Source organism: Neofelis nebulosa, chromosome 1, assembly GCF_028018385.1.
Source record: "Neofelis nebulosa isolate mNeoNeb1 chromosome 1, mNeoNeb1.pri, whole genome shotgun sequence".
Lineage (NCBI taxonomy): Eukaryota > Metazoa > Chordata > Mammalia > Carnivora > Felidae > Neofelis > Neofelis nebulosa.
In genome coordinates, this window is record NC_080782.1 from 176,974,161 (window position 1) to 176,995,109 (window position 20,949).

The 20,949-nt window shown below is 41.9% G+C and overlaps 1 long non-coding RNA gene across 3 annotated transcripts; it reads left to right on the plus strand.

The window, feature by feature from the left end:
- The first annotated feature begins 237 nt into the window (after window positions 1-237).
- Window positions 238-19,344, plus strand: LOC131483578 (uncharacterized). Of its 3 annotated transcripts, XR_009247782.1 has the most exons (4): window positions 238-1,107; window positions 3,350-3,474; window positions 18,049-18,390; window positions 18,650-19,344. It is a non-coding gene; the product is annotated as an uncharacterized LOC131483578 (long non-coding RNA). The 3 variants fall into 3 exon arrangements; XR_009247778.1 differs by having other exon boundaries at window positions 18,049-19,344; XR_009247779.1 differs by lacking the exon at window positions 238-1,107 and adding an exon at window positions 2,369-2,687 and having other exon boundaries at window positions 18,049-19,344.
- Window positions 19,345-20,949: the final 1,605 nt, after the last annotated feature.

Sequence of the window (20,949 nt, forward strand, 5' to 3'; positions counted from 1 at the left end):
GGTTAAGCAGCCGACTTCGGCTCAGGTCATGATCTCACGGTCCATGAGTTCGAGCCCCGCGTCGGGCTCTGTGCTGACAGCTTAGAGCCTGGAGACCGTTTCAGATTCTGTGTCTCCCTCTCTCTCTGCCCCTCCCCCCATTCATGTTCTGTCTCTCTCTGTCTCAAAAATAAATAAACGTTAAAAAAAAAATTAAAAAAAAAAAAAAGATCATCCCGTAGAGAGTTTAAGTCTGAATTCTGCCTCCGCCTCACGGTCCTCTGGGGAAGGCGCTTAGTAACCAGGGCCCCTTTAGGTCATCTGTGTAGCAGAAAACGTGGTTCTAGGTAGCTTGCAGCTTTAGAATTCTACGAGTTCAAGCTACTTCTCGTAAAAAAAAATTTAGCCCCTGACTAGATTTGTTCACAAACTGAACCTGTTTGGAGGCCGCAGTAACTACAGGTGAAAGTGGAATTGTCTAAATCACCTCTCCCGCCTCATTCCGTGTAGAGAAGACTTGGAATAAAAGAAAAGCTTTCTTTGGGAAGAAATCATGACAAATCATGATTTGTCATGATTTCTTCCATCCCTGCAGGAAAGCCACAGGAAAAACAGGTTTTCTCTATAGAAACACAACTACAACATACACCTTCAGGAATGGCCTCACGTTTAAGTGCCTGTGAATAAAGCATTTCTTTTGATTTTGCTCTAACCAAGACCCTCCCACAGCCATGAGGCCTGTCTTCTTTCAGCCAGAGAAAACTCACAGCTTAAAGGCAGACAGAAGCCCGTTCTACTGTTACCGGCTGTAAGTTTTGTGGTGGCCGGCCTCCAACATGGCCTGCAGTAATCCCTCCCCGCTGGTCTTCATGTCTTTGTGTCAGCCTCTCCCACTGTCCCACACTGTACAGAATTGTCTGTGTGATCAACAGAATACAGAGAAGCAATGATATGCCACTTCCCAAACTCAGTTATAAAAGACTATGGCTTCAGACCTGGGCTCTTATTCTCTCTCTCTCTCTCGTCCCTTGCCCTAGTGGAAGCCAGTTGCCATGGGATGAAGACATTCAGGCAAACAGTGGAGAGGCCCATGATAAGGCAGAAAACTGAAATCCCTGCTAACAGCTGGTGAGGACCTGGGGCCCACCTATTGGTGGCCCCCATGAGTGGGTTTGGAAGTAGACATTTTCCCAGTCAAGCCTTCAGATAAAACAGCAGCCCTGCTCAACAGCTTGACTACAACACTCCTTCCCAGCGAGCTGCTCCCAGATTTCTGCCCACAGAAGCTGCGAGATCATATATATTTGTTATTTTAAGCTGCTCTGTTTTGATGTCATTTGTCACGCAGTAAAAGCAGTTCTCAAAATACAGGTATCAAGAAGCTGACTTCAGCCTCATGCAATATCGGTTGTACATCTTCAGGAATCCTTTTTGTTTTTAATGAACCTTTTCTGCCTGCCTTAGTAGATGTGAGGGCCAACGTTTCTAAGCTGTGAAATCTATATTAATGATATCCTAAGATGTGGCGGTGGCCCTGTCTTGTTTTTAAAGTTTGGGGCAAAATGTCTTCTGGATACTATTATGCCTCTAATATTTCAGTTTGCGGACTGCTTTTCTGGGACCTATATTTGCAAAATATCAGAGGTTTGATCTGGGTCAATAACTATTTCTCTGGTCATAATTTTAAAACTTATGCATGTATCAAAAAATTATACATGTATCCAATACACTTACAGTTTGCATGAGAACAGAAAAAACCATAACATATTTGTGACCACCAGTTCATTTTGTACCACATTTTGAAAATCAGGGTAATGGACGCATATGGGACCAGAGGAGATGCTAAAAGCAAGATGTGATTATAAGTGCCATCCTTGATTTTATCCAGGAGACTACTTTTCCTTTTAAATTCTCCCCCACATTACAACATGGTAAATATTTATAAGCAGAAGCACGCAACTGGTTTGGGGTTCTGATAGAACCACTATAATACATCTGTCCAGAGTAGAGAACTAGAAATAAATTCTAGTTCGAATAGAAGATATTTCCCTTATCAGCTTAACCTGAATATTCAACAATAGCTGTGAATTTATGACAACACTAATAACGACTGTTTACTGACAACCTATGTGATGTACACACACATTTGCACATCTAATCCAGACCTTCCTTTAGACCGAATTTGAGTAAGAGGTATTCTTCTCCCATTGTATGGGTGAGGTCTTGAGGCTGAGGGGATTTAAATAGTTTGCCCAGGCCGTGCAGCACGTGCTAATGGACAGAGGATGCAAAGCCAGGCGTTTCAGGGTCCAAGGTTCATGTTCTTAGTACGATGCTGTATTGCCTTCCTATATCAGTTTATTTAATCTTAGTAACGACAATGTGGTAGCAACTGTTGAATTCTTTAGTATAGATGTATAGCAAATCCATAACCACCACTACCAACAAAAAACCCTCATGCTCTGGAAGATTTTCTATTACATTCAAGGTGAGAAAAGGAGCACCTACTTACTGAGAAGATGCTCAGAAGAGACCAGGGAAAGGGTGATGGTTCCTAGCTTCTGAACCCTCCTCCCCACACGACAGAGGAGAAGGATGCTTTATGGACACACTTTCCTCACGTGCCTGCATTCTGTTGCCACCTCCCGAGTTTCAGAGCTGGCCCTTTGTCTCAGAGTACCACTTCCTTTGCAGTTTTCCTATTGAGGGTAAATATGATTTTCATACATTTCTGAGTCTTCAGTGCCAACCTTTAAAAAAATCTATACACATATAATTAGATTTTTTTTTTTCCAGGGGAGAAGGCCATATATGTTATTCATCTTCCCCTGGAGTCTGAGCTCTAGTCTTTTGGTTTTCTAGTTAGGATTCAAATCAGGCAGCTTCGTCAGAGAATTTCCGGGCGACAGGGGCCCTGGCGCTGGGCAGTGTTTGTTGGTCAGACTTTGAGGGGAATGGGTGGAAAGGAAGACGGCAAAGCTGACTAATACTCCTGATTACGGAGGATGCATGTTAACGTCTCGGGACTCCGCTGTGTCTGTGGCCGTGCTGCCCTGCTTTGCATCACCACTGAAATGCAGAGAGAAGCAATCCAGCTCATGGCTCCTTCCGAAAACGAAGTTCCTGACCATTTATTAAAGTACATCCTAAATAGGGGCACCTATGACTCATCAGCTTTAATAACAACAGCTTGTCTTGTAAAAATCGTAGAAAAACGGACACATAGGTAGTCAGTGCTTTGGGTGTTTTGTGTCACCGTGTGTGTGTGTGTGTGTGTGCACGTGCTCACCTGCTGTTGTTTAGAAAGTGCTGCAAATTCACTGCATAAATAATGTACTTCTCAAGTGTTTCTTTTTCCTTCATATTACAGTGAACTGCCCCATTTTGAGGATGATTTGCTACGATATTACTGCCACTGCGGTGTGTAAATATCACTGGCAGATTGAGAGCAGAAATATTTTTCAAATAACTGTGCCTGGATCCTGTCTCTATAAGGTAACTATCTCAGACTTCTTAGGTTCACTTCCTTTATTTCCTAAATTCTTATTTTTTTTTGTTGTTGCTTTCTTCTCTTAAGCTAGATGTTTCTTCATAACTTCATGCCACTATCTTCATGTTAAAGATAGAGAAAGGTATAAAACATTAACCTTTTATTCAAGATTATCCCATAGCATAGATTTGTACTGTCCTGATTGATGAGCTGTGTACCTGGACAAAACACAGTCTATATCTGCTTTATCTGCCACTGCTCCAAGATAAAAGTGGTCCCAGGGTAATCATCACCAACAATCGCTAAGAAAAAACGTATATTATCTTGACTCAGGTAACTTTTACAATAGCCACGACATTAAAATAGAAAAGTTAAATCTATGACTTATAAGTAGATTAAGTGGGTATTAGAATACACCTTTGGTAATTTCTGGTTTTGTAAGGAGATTTTGTTTCCATTTGCCTTGTTTTGGAGAGCTTTAGACAAAGTGTACCTCTTTGATTTAGGTATTAGAACAGCTGATGCAATTTAAAACACATTAAAATACAGTTTTGATTTATTTTTTGGTTGCTGTGACCATGGATTACGTTGTAAAATCTCTCTCCTATGTTTTAGGATACTAATATTCTACTCTCCTTATAGAAATTTATAGCTTACATTAATGAATTAATAGGTAATGAATATAGTTTCAACCACAGGTCCCCAGATACTGTTGAAAGCACATCCCAGTAATTAAGGAAATCTGAGTGGGTACCCCCAACTATGCATGTTTATTTATAAAGTATACATATGTACTGCTTCAGGCAATCAATATCGCTAGGGCTTAGTTTCTTTCTTTTGTTTTAGGTTAAGAAATATCAGTTATATTTCTCTTCCTGTCACCCCAAAGGATTATTTTTGGCATATGCCATTTTGAAGATGACTAACATGAAACATTATAGAGTTGCTACTTTCAAGTGGAGATTTTTTCCCCTTTATTTAACATTTTCTTTACCATTAATGTACTTATGTTACATATATGGTGTGTTAACTGTGATTTCTGGTGTTAATGTAGTTTTATTGCAATGTAAATGCAAACGAGGACCCCAGCGTTAAGACCAAAGTGTAATCCAGTCCTATGATCTGAAGCACAGTGATGCAGCTCGTATCATCAGAATGTTTGTTTCTATAAGGTTGGTGTTACGGGAGAAGGATGATAGCATCAGTATGGTCAACTATCTGAAAGTCTATGAGAAAGAGGCTCCTGTGTGTTCTCTTTCCAGAAAGACTATTTAGAACCTAGTGGAAGTTACTGGGAGGCAAATTTTGCTCACTGGACATTTTAATGGGTTGATCTATTGGCAATACAGGCTGCCCTATGGCAGACCGCTGACCTCTGATGAAATGAATTCCCCATCTCAGGAGCCATTTAAGTAGGGGTTGGAGCTGTTGGAAAGATGTAGAGGGATTCCTGCATAACAGGGAAGTCACATGATAGTCTATGACGTGCCTTTCAATTCTTAAGTACTGTGATTTTATAATAATCAGAGAACAATTATTCTGAAGGCTTTGGAATCCCTCTGCCACAAAGAGACACATTGACGGTGCTCCAAAGTGTGAAGGTTACACAGGACACAGAGGATGAAGGGAGATCCAACTCTAGAACTACAAGAAGAAATCCAACTTCAGTGGGGCACAGGGATAGTTGGGAGCATCAGTCATGAAGCATTATATGATGTGAGTTTGGGAAGTCTCTTTCCTTAGAGATCTTACAGAGGGAATAAAAAATTATCCCTCTGGGAAGATCTGAACTTAACTAAGTCAAGGGGAAGCTGATCTTACAAAGTCCCTTTGGTTTCTCTGTTTTTATGGGTTATTACGACCATCTGCTATGGCTAATCAACTAAAACCTCGAAAGGAAAAAGAGAAGAAAATTTCCATTAAAGAACAGAGGAGAAAGTGTCATTTTAATGCTTTTCCTTTGACTTGATTCCTTCGGTTATGAGAAATTTACTATGAGTCAGTGGGAGAAGCAGACAAATCATGCGTTATCTTTTTAAGAAATAATGAAATATGATGTTGTGTCATTTCTCACAGATCCAGAACTAAAGGCTGTGTGTGGGTTTCTGGTCTCTGAAGTATCTTACGAAAAATAAACCCACTGGAAAATAAAGATGAAAGTTCCATCACAGAGGCATGAGAACCCGGAGTCTTCTTTCCGGGTGATAAACAGGACAGCATCCCAGTGAAATAGTTACACTTATTGAGAGTTTCTGGGAGCAGAAATCAATGCTGTTGCTTACAGGGCAGGTGCAGTGCAAATAAAGCCTCTCAGTTCTGTCCCGGGCTCAGAAAGGCATGAGATCATGCAGTTCACACAGGCTGCCAGAAAGCTGCCAGCTCGACCCATCTGGAGGCCACTGTCACGATAAAGTCCCCAAAGGAGCGGGTGCCTGGCTCTTCTGCCTTGCCTACTCTGCTCACAACTTCCTTCCTCAGCACAGGCCAGGGAAGAGCAGACATCCTCTTTTTCAGGGCCACTGTCTGTTACAAGACTCGGATAATGGGGAAAGTGCCAGTTGTACCAACTGGACGGTCAGTGTTAACTGTTGTCATGCTCTAATGATTTGTAGTCAAAGTTGGGGTAACTTGATCCACAAATGAAAACCTGTATGTCTAATGTGCGCCGATGAAGAGGGCAAGCTAAGTCAAGACTTTGCACCCAATTATGACTTAAATACTAAGGACAAGCCAAGTAATGACTTAAATCGTGCGTTCTTTAACATGTTGCCTGGAATATTTTGTTAATCCTTAATTTGCTACAAACCACGAATATTGCCTTAATTTGTGCATGTATTTGGTTTCTGATTGTATTTATTTACTTTTTAATTTTTTTTTAACATTTATCATTTTAGAGAGACAGAAAGTGAGCAGGGGAGAAGCAGAGAGAGAGAGAGAGAAAGAGAGACAGAGAGAGAGGGAGAGAGGGAGACACAGAATCCCAAGCTGACTCCAGGCTCTGAGCTATCAGCACAGAGCCTGACGTGGGGCTCGAACTCACCAGCTGTGAGATCATGACCTGAGCTGAAGTTGGACGTTTAAGTGACTGAGCTACCCAGGCGCCCCTGGTTTCCGATTGTATTTAAAATAAATCCCTTATGTTATGTGAATATAATTATATTAAATTAGTCGATTTCAAAGTTTCTAAGGTAGAGCTGTTTTTGATTTAGAGTTTTAGTGGGCTCTCACATTGCAATGAGAACAAACATAGAGAAAGTAATAGTCAATTCCATGATTTGTCTTATCCATAACTTTGAACATTTTGAAATTCTGGGCTTACTGGTGTGCTTTTAAAGTCTAATCGAGCTGGACAAGTTTTTGCCAATTATTGAGGGATTGTAATGTCTTAAGCAAGAACTGAGCTGAACTTGACCTTTGTATAGCCTTGAAGAAATACTTGAGGCAAACCAGATGAATCGGGCCAGGGGACCCAGAGTCGGACAAGTAGAGTGAAATTTAGTCGTGCCAACCAAACTCATGACAGACTGATGTATAAACCAGAAGTAATGAGGCTAGAGGTTCAGAGGTAGGGCTGCATTCGTGCCCCTGGGTCACACTCGATTGTCTCTCAGCCTCCTTGGACAAGACCATTGTCTCCTGCCTCTTCTGTGTTCACTCTCAAAGAGTAGGCTTATGTCCAATTTCTGGGGGCATCTTATCTCTTTTAGATAATGAGTGATTATTATTAACAGTGATGCATCTAGTGTGAGCATTATCCAAAGAGAAAATCATCACTAGTCATTTTTCAAAACAGATAAATTTTTCATATTATAAAATCCACCCATCGTAAGTATACAGTCAATGATTTTGGGTAAAGCAGGGTTGTGCAAACATCACTACAAACCACTTGTAGAATATTTCCATCACTCCATGAAGATAACCTTGGGTGTTTGCTCCTGCTCCCATGCCTACTCCCCCAAGTCCCAGGCAACCACTGATCTATATTTTCTTGATGGATTTTCCTTTTGGGGAAATTTCATACAATGGTAACCAATACGCATGCAGTCTTTCACGTTTGGTTTCTTTTACTTAGTATAATGTTTTTGACGTTCATCAGTGTGGTAGCATGTATTAGTACTCTTTCCTTTTTATTGCTGAATGATACTTCATTGCAAGACTGTGTCACATTCACCACCGATATTTATGTCGTTTCCACTTTTTGGCTACTATGAATCATGTTGCTATAAGCATTCCTACACAAGTCTTTGTAGGGACACATGTTTTCACTTCTGTCGGGAAGATACCTGAAGGTGGAATTGTTAGGTCATATGACAAATTTATGTGTAACTTTTAATGAGATTGTCAAACTGCTTTCCAAAGTGGTTGTGTACTATCTTACATTTTCATGAGCAATGTATAAGCATTCCAATTTCTCGCCATCCTCACCAAAACCCGAATGCCCTTCGGGGTACAGCCATGCTAGCTCTCAGAGTCATTTAATGTGCATTAGCTCATCTAACATGAGGGCTGACGGGCTCAGGGGCCATAAACACCACGCCCAGGGCCACCCTGATGGCAGACAGTGCTCAGTGCTCAGCCTACTCCGTTGCATTTTGGCCAGTTTAAGAAAGAATAAGTGGAGTCATAAGGTTTCCAAGGGAAGAGAGTAAGGGAAAAGGCTCATCCTGAGCAACCAGCCTACCTGCCTTGAGAATTTCTCCTCTCTCACTTCAACACCTCATAGTCCCCCTGATTCTAAACCCGGGCCTGGACCCCTCCCTCTTCTTTACCCCACTAACTGGCCGAAGCGGGTTGACTCCTCTTCTGTGAAGCCTTGTGCATCTTTTTCTGTCTGTATCTACAGACAGATCCTGCTGTCTGGATGCCCTCATTGGAATCGTCTCTCTACCGCCAGTCCCCTGCCCACTCTGATCCCAGGCTGTTCCACTCTCTCCATGGGATGAAGGCGTCCTCCGCGACTGGCACACAGGCTGGCTGTCACCTCTTCAGGCTCATGGTCCCTCTCCCTGCCCAAGCATCCTCTGCTCCCAACAAAAATGTCTCCAAACATTGACAAATATCCCTGCTGGGTGTGGGTCTCAGAACCTCCCCTGGTTCAGAACCACTGCTTAGCTAGAGGTTAACATGTCCCACTGCAGAACTCGTGACACCGGATTAGCATAATCTCCTCAAGCCCTGGGCCTGGCTTATAGCAAATGCTCCGAAAGTTTGGATTCATGCTTGCAGAGAAGTGAAGACTGAGAACTTTAGACTCAGGCCGGGCTTCTGTCTCTTGTCTTGCACTGCCCTGTGTGGGAGGCTGGGAAGTTATCTGACCTCCCCGAGCCCTGGTTTCTTCTAAATGGGTAATCATGCTATTATTAGGCTTATGGTTCAGATTACATGACGTCGTTATTTGTAAAGACCTTATCCAGTTTGGGGTGGAGAGAAAACATTAACAAATGGTCCTGTAAACTATATTCTCCACCTGCTTGACAGCAGAGGCCCCATGTCATTCCTTTTCCGTTAATGGGGCCGGGCACACTGCCCCACACAGAACACTTGTTCAGTGTACCTTTTCGGATGGGGCTACAGTGATATGTAAAGATGTTTGTACACAGGGTTTTCAGGATGCAGAGAGGAGTCAGGCGAACAGAAATAGGGAAGGTGAAGAAATGGATGGGGAGAAAACTGCCAGCAGATGGCCTCTTCCTGCTTTATCTTCCTTGCTCTGGCTTTTCTCTCATTATCTGATCCCTGTGTGACTTTAAGCAACTTCTGGAGAGGAAGAAAATAGAAACCAGCAGCTGAACTAGATGCAGAACAGGCTGGGTGATACAAGGTGCCTTTTACTCAAAGTCAAGTGTGTATATGTTTTCCTTTCCCTAGGAGATCACAGCCTGCCTGAACGGGGGGGGGGGGGGGGGGGGGAGGGGGGGAGGGGGAGGAGGGGCTTGTTTAGGTAAATCTCCCTTTTCCAAAACCCTAGTTCTGGACAAAGATGATCAGGAGATGAATAAACGCATGTCGGATGTTGAGAAACCCACCATTGAGTACAGCATGTATTTCACGGAGCTTTTTGGTTTGTGTTAAGTTACCGGCAATGATTTGTGGCACACTTTGGTCACACATCTATTGTACTTAACGGTTGGCAACAGGACTGGCTAGAGACAGAGTCAGAATTTGGGGCTTTGAGACAGCTAACTGGGTCAGCTCCCACAGAACTAGCTTTTGCTAGTTACTTTTTACTGGTAATAAAAGAATCCTTTTCACTGACATCAGTGCTAACAGACCAACTTAATGGGCAACAGTAAAACCGGAGTACAAATAAGAAAACTAAATGGAGACCCACCGAAAGGTGGAGGTGGAGAAGAAAGAAGCAGTTGATGTTTTAAGATAATTTTTCTCAAAGTGTGGTCTTTGGACAACCTGCCTGAGAATCACCTGAGGAGGACAGCGTGCTTTTTTAAAAAATACAGGTTCCCAGGCACACATGAGACCTATGGGATTAGAATTTGTTGGGAAAGACCTCTTCACTCTTTTTTTTTTAAATTACTTTTTAATGTTTATTTATTTTTGAGAGAGAGAGAGAGAGAGAGAGACAGAACACGAGCTGGGGAGGGTCAGAGGGAGAGGGAGATTCAGAATCTGAAGCAGGTTCCAAGCTCTGAGCTGTCAGCACAGAGCCAGACGCGGGGCTCGAACTCACAAACTGTGAGATCATGACCTGAGCCAGAATCGAACACTTAACTGACTGAGCCACCCAGGTGCCCCTCCACTCTTTTTTTTTTTTTTTAAATTCACACTAAAATTTGAGAAACATTGCTCCAAAGAAAAGAGAATTTAATGTACACAGTCAGCTTCTACCAACAGCCTTATTCTTCTTGCTTGATGACACTGGGTGGATTCACTGTTCTCAGAGTATTTCATAAGGTCTTAGGAGACAGGACAGTGGTGTTAGACAAAGAGCGGTGGTTTGCACTTAGACCTGGGAACTGGTCCTGTCAGTCTGCCTTGGGCCAATCCAGCCTCTTTGGTCTGCAGACTCCTCACCTGCCATTGGAGGCGATCCAGATGTTCCCCGATGGCCCCAGGGTTCAATGAGGCTGTGGTCTTCAAAGCCCTCTCTGTTGTTTTATAAACATTAGAATAGCACCTGTTTATATCGCATGACTCGAGGTCAGGTACTGTGCTGAACACTTTACATACACTAACTCATTTAATCCCTCTCCACAACCCTATAAGGCAGGCTAACCCCAGTGTACGGATAGTAAAAGTGAGGTGCAGAGAGGGTAGGCAACTGTTCAAGATTAAACAGCTAAATGAAGAACCGAAAAGTTTATTTTACACGGAAAATTATTATTTCTTTTTTTAAATTTTTTGGTTTTATTTTTATTAAATTTTTTTTTAATTTTATTTTTTTAAATTTTTTTTTTTTCAACATTTTTTATTTTATTTTTGGGACAGAGAGAGACAGAGCATGAACGGGGGAGGGGCAGAGAGAGAGGGAGACACAGAATCGGAAACAGGCTCCAGGCTCCGAGCCATCAGCCCAGAGCCTGACGCGGGGCTCGAACTCACGGACCGCGAGATCGTGACCTGGCTGAAGTCGGACGCTTAACCGACTGCGCCACCCAGGCGCCCCTAAATTTTTTTTTAATTTTAATTGAAAAAATATTTTTACTGTTTATTTATTTTTGAGAGACAAGAGTGCTAGTGGGTGAGGGGCAGAGAGAGAGGGAGACACAGAATCTGAAGCAGGCTCCAGGCTCTGAGCTGTCAGCACAGAGCCTGACACGGGGCTCGAACTCACAAGCGGTGAAATCATGACCTGAGCTGAAGTCAGACACTTAACCGACTGAGCCACCCAGGCGCTCCCTTTTTTTTTTTTTTTCTTAATTTTTTTTAATGTTTATTTATTTTTGAGAGACATAGTGCAGGAAAATTATTTCTACACTCAGAAATTTTTTTTCTCTATTCAAAATCATAGAACAGGGAATCAGGAGAACTGAAATCTAACCAGAGCTGCTGTTACTACTTATATGACTATGCTGGTCACTAAACTCCCTGGCTCTCATTTCTTGTTCAGTGAAATGACATTCCAGAACATTCTAGGGTCCCTTCTAAAATCTTTCTATATTTTCAGCACCAATCTTCCTCACTCTATTTGGTATACCTATTATGTTAAAACAAACAAACAAACAAACAAACTCAGTATGCACGTAAGGATGATTATCATTACAGATTTGCTTCAGAATTAAAGTACTTTAAATTCCTACTTTAAAATGTCCATATAAGTTAACTTCCTTTAAACAGAGACATAAATGTTTTAAAGGTAGGTATTCTATTTCCAAGGGCTTATTCATTTAATAAATTATTTAAATTAATTTTTCTTCATGTACCTGGTGAAAAATGAGGGTGCCCTGCCCTGGACACCTCATGTACCAAAAAGAAGCTTCCAGAAATGGCGAAGAGCTCCACTAATCCAGGTGCAGTTAGTTCTTCCTGTTTTAAAATGAGGCGAGAGCTTATACAGCTATTCATATCGCTGTGAAAATTTCATCTGTTTTTACAGATGAGTTTTCCCAATGGGTGATATAGAATCCTATAAGTAAGCACACCCCAAATGTTTCCTTTTCATAATTATCTAAAGCACAGACGAGTCTTGAAAAGACAATTGTATAGCTTCTTGTGTTGCTTCATGGGCTTTAAGTGCCCACAAAGAGGATTCCTTATGCTTTAATTTCTCTTTATTTTTCTGACTGCAAAGACCCTTGGGGTAAGTGCCAGCCCCACAATCCCGCCGTTATATGGTGACTGTCAGCCTGCTCCAATGATGCTTCCTGTTCACTAGGCCCCCTTTCATCTGACCACAATGTCCTGGCTTTGTGGCAATTCTTAGTCAACGCCCATCTCTTCACTAGCCTGTGAATGGTATTAAATGGTGTTTATGCTAGCTATTGTGGCCTTTTGTGGGGTTTGTCTAATTCACAGAGAAAAGTCTGCTTTTGTGCTCCAAGACCAGCTACGTCATGGCACGCCATGTGCCTTCTGATGGGACCCAGTCCTGCTGAGTGATAACATTGCAGGCCTGAGCTCCTTTGCAACACAATCCCGCATTCTTAGCGCAGTCAATACGCTCACAGGCAGACTGGTTTACTCTTTTTATTAAGAGGTAGGGGAAGATAAAGCACAAACAAATACCAGATCCTGAAACAAAACAGAAACGAGGGGTAAGTTCAACTGATTTGCAACTTACTCAGCCGGCCAAGAAGTGAGAAAGCAAGTGGAAAGGAAATCACAGATTTATTCTATTAGCAACCAGACGCGACAGGTGTACCCACCGTGGCAGCAAACACTTCGCGTTTCAGGAGTAAGATTGCATTATGGTTTCAAGGTATTGTTTAAAATGACACTTAATACCAGAGTCACTACTCCACCAGACTTTTTCTAAAGTGCTCACAAAAGAGAAAGGATATAGTATTGATGATTACATTATCCTCTGGTTCAAGAGTCTTTGCAGGGCAGGTATGTTGCTATGTCTTGAAAGGGCTTTTGATGTAAGAAGATCATTACCGGGCTCGGTGGTAATTGATCCTCAGCAGCCCTGGCTTTTGGTGCCGTGGTTTATTTCATCCTGTTGCGCTGCGTAATCCGTTTTCCAGCTATCTACAATCTTTTTTATACTCCTAATGGTGGCTTACATTTTAGTTTATTATTTTTTTTCCTTTGAGAAGAGAAGTGCTTTTCCGACAAAAAGAGTCAGGTGCATAGAAAGGGAAAGACTTTACCGTTAGCTGATGGTACATGTCTTTCGGTATAGAGAACGTGTTTCTGAATTGTGGGTCCGGCTTGTTTTCCTCATGTCTTTCCACTCTCTGACATAAAAATCAACCCTATGTAAAACCGAACCCAGGCACAAAGAAGGAAAAAGAAACCAGGAGCCATAGCTTAAAAATGTCACAGAATCCAAGTTTTCTGGCAAAGAGAGTGCAAACTGTATCATTACACTGAAAAATATAACCCAAATGAGATGATTTTAATTCCTGTTTTACATTCTGAAAACGTAGTTATTTTCTCTAATGAGAAAACTAAAGGGGAAAGAGTAAAATTCCCCATCCCGTGTCCAGTCCAAGAAAATCAAGAGATCTGGAGGTTTTTTCCTAAGATGACATGGGTTTCATGTCAACCCATGAAAACCCACGCCCTCTGGCTCAGGTGACAAATACTTATTGTGCCTACTACGAATCTAGCATGGGGCTAGATGCTGTGGTAGGTTTCCAAGAAGACGGATTCGAAGTCTCCTGGGAGAAAGTAACATTCTAAAGAAACCCAGGATAATTCAGTCCTAGGGAGGCAGGGTGATGGCGAGCCCAGGTCTGGGGCCAGGGCAGCCAGGGGGAGGCAGAATACCAGGAACGCAACTGTATGCCACTCATCCCTGTGTCTTCAGGCCTTTGCGCAGGGGATGACATATGACAGGTGCTAAGTAAGCATTGGCCTCATTTAGATAGGCCTGTGTTGGAAGGATTAAAAAAATACTTAAATAGGGAAGGGAGAGAGGGGTCCTTACAAGCGATGCCTGGAGACAGAAATGGACTTCCAGGGGTAGGACCTGAGGCTCGAGCAGGGCAGATGTGAGGAGTGCCTTTTCCTGAGAGCGGCTTATTGGTTGGGAAAGGCAACGGCAATGTGAGTAGTGGAACACTGAGTCACAGAGCAGGGAGCACATGAACAGATGAGTGAGGTCATCCCTCACTGGTGACCAGCCAAAACTGGCGTGAGGTGGTCGTTCATCTGAGTCAGGCACCTCGCTGACCAGAATGAGCAGAGGACAGGGGATGCCTCAGAAGGAAGTGAAGTAAGTCTTGGAAGCAGGGAGGGGTAGACATTCAGACTCAGCAAAAACAGTTCGCACTTGAGGAAGTGGGTCTTCATCCATTTATTCATACGTTTGTTTATCATTTGCACAATACCTATACATACCGTGCGGACCGTTATATTTAGGCGAAACACTGTACGAGGGTCTCTAGAAGATTTCAGGAAAATTGGGGAATCATGTATAATGGCATGCTTTGGTCTCTATCCCGGAACTATTTCAATCTCCACAGCTGGGGCTACTTAGCCATCACATGAGGGCTCACCCCCCTTCGTGGCTGAAGGGACAGGACATCTGTGTCCACAGCATGACCTCAGCGGTGCTGCCGGTCTTTGACTCCTTCACTCCTTCGCTTATTCATTCATCATATACCTATTGAGCCACAAATATGTACCTGGCACGATTTGAAAAATCAGTGGAACATTGTTTCTAGCTCTGAGGGGCTCATGGTCTAGTGCAGCAGTCAGACATTAAGACTAATTAATACTAATAATTACTAATATAATCCTTATGTGGAAGGAGCTTTTAGAACACAGAGAAGGAGGTGCCTATCTCTGCATGGAGAGGCCTGGGAAGACTTCACACAGATGTGTGAGCCAGGTCTGGAGGAAGGACTGATAGAGCGCCATGGATAAAGTGGGGGAGAACGTTCCAGGCAGAGGGGACAGCAGGTGTAATGAGAGGGCCATGTGTTCAGGAACTGCAGCTGTCTGGTGTGACCAGGGTAGGATAGGGGATGACATTGGCAGAAATAGGCTGGGTCAAGAGCATGAGGGTCTTGGTTTCATTGAACTCTACTTTCAAAAGTTAGTTTCTTGCTTCTTGCCATGTGACCAAGCTCCCCTTTTGATCTCTTCCTTAGTTCGTTTACTAACCCAATTCCCACCTCCCCCTCTGGAGAACCTACCTGTGGCCAAACCCCTCCTCACCTCAGATGCAGCTACTTCTTTCCTAAACCTCTGCCAGCTGTCTCCAATCACTTTCTCCTGACCGAAGCTACCCCACCTTTCCCAGGTGCAAGATCTTAGGTTCTCCAGAATGGAAGGAATTTTGAAAGAGCATTGGACCAGTGGTTTTTCATCTTTTCTCCCCCTGCCTTAGCAGACATGATGGATGTTCTTGTGCAAGACATACTTCCAAGGGTGCACTCATATCCTTGGCTGCAGCTTATATAAGAGAGCTTGAAACCAACCGTGTCCCTCTCTTTCCCATTCAGCCAATGCTTAATGGGATACTGGTAATTGAAGGTGACATTATTATAGGACTAACATTGAAGCTGCAAACCTGGTTCTGTTTAACATGTAACAAATGCCCTGTGACTGATTTTATATCCGATCTCAACCAGTGCTTGACCTCTCTTACGACACTCCTGGACCTCACTTGAATATTCTTGATGACCTAAATCTCACTCATCAGGCAATCATTCAATCTGTGGACAGCTCCAAATAGTAGAGAATTCTTTCTTAAACAGAGTAGATGTTTCCCTTTCTGTGACTGCACTCAGTCCCACTTTCTGTGATTACAAAGGATAAGTAAAATCATGCTTCCATATCATAGTCCTTTAAATATCTAAAGGTGATTACCCACTCTCCAGTAACATATTTTTTTTTCTGGCTTCAATATCCCAATGACATGGTTTCCATTCTTGGAGGAACTGCATTTTGTCAACGTATCTCTTAAAATATGACACTCAGAACTAAAACAGTTCTCTCAGCTCAGGCATACCAGCAAAACATACATCTGGGACTCTTACTGTTTTTATTCTGGGTGAAATATTTCTATTAATGCAATTCAAGATCTCATTAGCTCTTCTGGCAATTCTGTCTATTGGCCAGTATTGCAAGTTTCATTAAATGAAACCCCCTCAACAATTTTATTTGAATTGCCAATGGCTCAGGTGTCTCTCATCTTATAATTGGTCCAACATTTTTTTAAACCTCATTGCAGAACTTTACATTTGTCCCTATTAAATTTCATCTTATTAGTTTTGCTGATTGTTCCAAGCTGTCAAAGTCAATTTGAATATGTATCTGACATCAAGCATATTAACATCCATCCAACTTTGTGCCATTACTAAATCTAGAAAGGATACCCGTTGTATTCTAATTCAAGTATTTAATCAAAAAATCGAACAGGATGGAACTAAATACGGAGACTAGTTATATGCCACTAGGTACCATCTTCTTTTAGGTTGCATGGATCTCGATTAATATTAACAGAATAAAATATTTTAACCAGTTGTGAATCCACCAATCCATAATGTCCTCTGTCCCACTTGGCCATAGATACATCATGAATCGTATTTTTGAAATAGTATTATTTTGAAAGTCAAAATATGTAACTCATTTGGAATAAAATTCTTTTGGAAATATAAATTGAAATTTTAGCCCATTTTAGTTCAATGCACCCTGATATAGAGAAAAGGCCTTTGAGATTCTCAGTAAGTGAATCAGTAAAAACAGAAAGTATAAAGTGAAAAAATGAGAGCTATGTTAAATGTTCACATAGAAAAAAATCTTAAAGACAAAAAAATAAGTAAAAAACTGGGTCAACTACCTGGAACATAAATGACAAAGGTTTAATTTCATTAATGTACAAAGAGCTCATATGAGTTAATAAAAAAAAATGAATAACCCAAAAGAAAATGGGCAAAGGACAAGAACAGGCAGTTCACTCACGCACACGGATGCACACGGTCAATTAACAAAGAAAGAAATGTTCGGTCACACTCACAATTAAAGAGCTGGAAATTAAAATACTAAACGAGATGCCATTCCTCATCTATCAGCTTGATAAAGATAAAAAAACTCTGGATGTATGCAGTGCCATTAAGGGCATGTGGAGAAAAGCCCTCTCATATTATAAATTGTAAATTGGTAAAACCTCTGTGGAAAGCAATTTGAAATTATCAATCAAGATTTATTTATTTATTTAAAAAAAATTTTTTTTTTAACGTTTATTTATTTTTGAGACAGAGAGAGACAGAGCATGAACAGGGGAGGGTCAGAGAGAGGGAGACACAGAATTGGAAACAGGCTCCAGGCTCTGAGCCATCAGCCCAGAGCCTGACGCAGGGCTCGAACTCACGGACCGCGAGATCGTGACCTGAGCCAAAGTCGGACGCTTAACCGACTGAGCCACCCAGGCGCCCCAACAATCAAGATTTAAAATACACATACTTTAGGGCATCTGGGTGGCACAGTCGGTAGAGCCTCTGACTCTTGGTTTTGGCTTAGGTCATGATATTAAGCGTTTGTGGGTTTGATCTCCAAATCTGGCTCCATGCTGACAGGGTGGGGCCTGCTTAGGACTCTCTTTCTCTCCCTCTCTGTCTGCCACTCCTCTGTTCACACTCTCTCTGAAAATAGTAAATAAACTTTAAAATATACGTACCTTTGGATCCCATAATTTTGCTTCTAGGATTTTATCCTACAAATATATCCAGAAGGTACGAAGTTGTAAAGTATATATGTATCCATAAGGTACAAAGAAGTAGAAAAGTCATAGAGGATGGATGGGATCTACCTCTTGTCAGACGTGTGACCTTTGGCAAGCCAGTGCCCTCCTCTGTGAACCTGGGATGATAATATGATCTGATAAGTGGAATGTTATGAGGAATAAATGAACTCTTTAAAACAGCATCAACCACATTGTAAGTGCTATATATATTTGCTTTTTTTTACTGCTATCATTTACTTACTTCATCATGTACTGTTTTTAGTGTCTGTCTCTGCCCATAGAATATGAGCTCTATAAGGAATTTGTTCTTTTGTCATTTTTGTTCACTGAAGAACCCCAAGGGCCTGGAACTTGACAGCTGGTAGACATGCAACAAATACGTCCTGACTGATGCTGGCTATCATCCCACGACTGCACTGTTCATGAAGATCAACCAAGTCCTCATGCTCTACTCCTTGACCACTGAGAGTCCTCGGGTTTCTTTTTCAAGAAAATACTGAGCAGCCAGGGAAAAATTCTACTTACCAAGTGATTACATTTTCTTGAAAACTTATTCTGGCTATGACTCAGCCTCAGGAGCTTGGTTGGTGTGAATATACCCTGGGTGAGCTAATAAAATCAAAGCCCTGAAAATGCAAAGTTGAGGTCCCAACCCTGAATCCATGCTCCCCTGGGGACTGGGACGAGGAAAAGGGCAGTGCAGATGTGGAGAAGTGGACAGCTGACGATGCGAGGCGCTCTAGGGTGTTTGAAGAAGGGCATGCAGGTGGCTGTGCTTTAGGATGATTGACCTGGCTGGGCTGCGTCTAAAAGGAGCAGTCAGAGCTAACTTAGTGGTCCCCTGTCATGTTCTTCTTGGGCAGCTCCAGGTTCAAAGAAGCTCCACGCAGCTCTGCAGGTGGGATCAACCCAGACACATGGCTCTCAGTCTGCAAACATCATGTCTTCACTGCACAGCCTGCCCTCATCGAGAAGGGTGTCTCCAGTCTTTCCAAGAACATGACACATGACAAAGTTAGGACAGGACTGTAGACTCTCCAAGCTCCCTATTGTACATGACATAGTTTAAAGAATCAGAGTTTTCCTGAAAGAGGCAAGTTAACCTTGACTTGCAGAGTATTTGGACAGTCACAAAAAGCCATGGTAAGCAATAATTGTTCTGCTGGGACTTTACAATATCAAAATCAGACATTGATGTCTGTCCACCCCATGCATTCCCCTCCTTCTGTGTGCAAGAATTGATTTCCACTAGTTGAAATTCACACAATAAAGGAAACTTTTGTTTTCAATTCTGCTGATGAGAGAGACAATTATATGCGACCTCCTCATTGATTGACTGTGCTGTTTTCTTAGATTTACTTCTTGGGAGAATCATTAAACATAAGAGAAAAAGATTTGTTTCCATCGATTGGATGATGTGTCCATCTGACAGCCCTGGTTTTTATATTAAAGTTATTATGTCATTAATGTAATTTGCAGAATCAAGAAGAAATCACTCAGGTTCTGATTGTATTGCTGGTTATGTTTTTTTTCAAATAAATAAAAACTTTTTAAAGGAGATAAATCTGGTGACAACAATAATAGATGAAGAGGCCAACTGCTCACTTCATAAATCACCACAAGCTTAAGGAAACTTGGTTACTTAAGTGCTGAGTGCTGCAAAGCTAGGTTTCTCAAAATGTCCATTTTCATATTGTGAAATTCTTAGGATCGCTGCTAATTGCAAGTACTTAGGAAAGATGACTTCCCATTATTAAATTCCTTTCTCATTCTCGTGGCTGTCTCACTGCTTAAGGTTAGTAAGTTACACGGAGCGTGGTAAAGCCGGGTTTGATTCGGGTTTCCCCAAGTCTCCTCTGAACTGCGTGTGTTCGTGTCAGTTGGGGAGACTGCACGACTATGTCATTCTCAGTAACTTTTCTCTCCCCTGGCAACGACTGCCAAGAAATTAATTATGACAAGCAAGGAAGCACTGATGCCTTGTGGTCTGGCCCTGGCTGACTGCAAAACTCCAACCGCTGGGTGTTGAAATTAAGTGATCCTTGGAATTTTCTAGAAAAAAAAATTGATATCGACAGGTGCAATTTGTGGGCCCTCTTTCCCCATTGGTTTTGAAGGGTCTTATCTACCACTTCTAGTGCTGCTTTTGGAGCACAGGGCTAGTCGTGGATATTTTTCTGATGTATGACAGGTGCCCAAAAAAGATCCTCTTTTCTTTTTACCATGGAGGCCGGCCTGGTTTCGTGGGCATGACTACCCTCCAGTTAGAAGGTCCTGGCACTTGGTTTAATGTGCTGCAGTTGCTGTCTTGAAACTCTTAATAAATTTTGAACAGGTTATGCATTTTCATCTTGCACTAGGCCTGCAGATTATGTAGCCTGTCCTGAGTGGAGGGCTAATACGTGGCGTTTGTATGTGCTAAAGTGGTCCTGTTGATTGAATAAGCACAGCCCATTAGCACAAACCAACGTCTGAGTATGGAATGACCTCCTCTCCCATACTGCGAATTTCTTTTGTTTCCCCTCCTTTCCTTTTTGCAGTAATGGAAAGATGCCTGTGACAACTATTCATACCTTTAAGGAGGGATGAGAGCTTACATTCTGAAGACTGAGTCTTCTGACAGTGGGTACAAAAACCCTTAAGTAAAGGCAGATTATTCTAGGAGAATGAATGGGGAGTTTTTGAGTTTTTCTGCTAAGCAGTACATGCAGTTTTGTTGTGTTAAGTATTTTATCATTATTAATATGTGAAACAAGTATTATAGAGTGAAATAGCTTTTTGTGCTTGAATCTCCCAAGAACATATACCAAGAGAACCTATCCTGTTTTCAATAATGTAAAATAAACATGGCATCTATCTATTACGTGGATAAGAAGACATAGTCTACAAAATGATGCTCAGTGTCACTAATATCAGGGAAATGCAAATTAAAACCACAATAAGATACCACCTCATTCCTTTTAGGATGGCCATTATAAAAAATCCAGAAAATAAGTGTTGTAAGAAATATGGAGAGAGTAAAGCCCTTGTGCTCTGTTGGTGGGAATGTAAATTGGTGTAGCCTCTATGAAAACAATATGGAGGTTCCTCAACAAATGAAAAACAGAACCACCCTACTATGAAGCAATCCCACTTCTGGGTATTTATCCCATAGAATTGAATC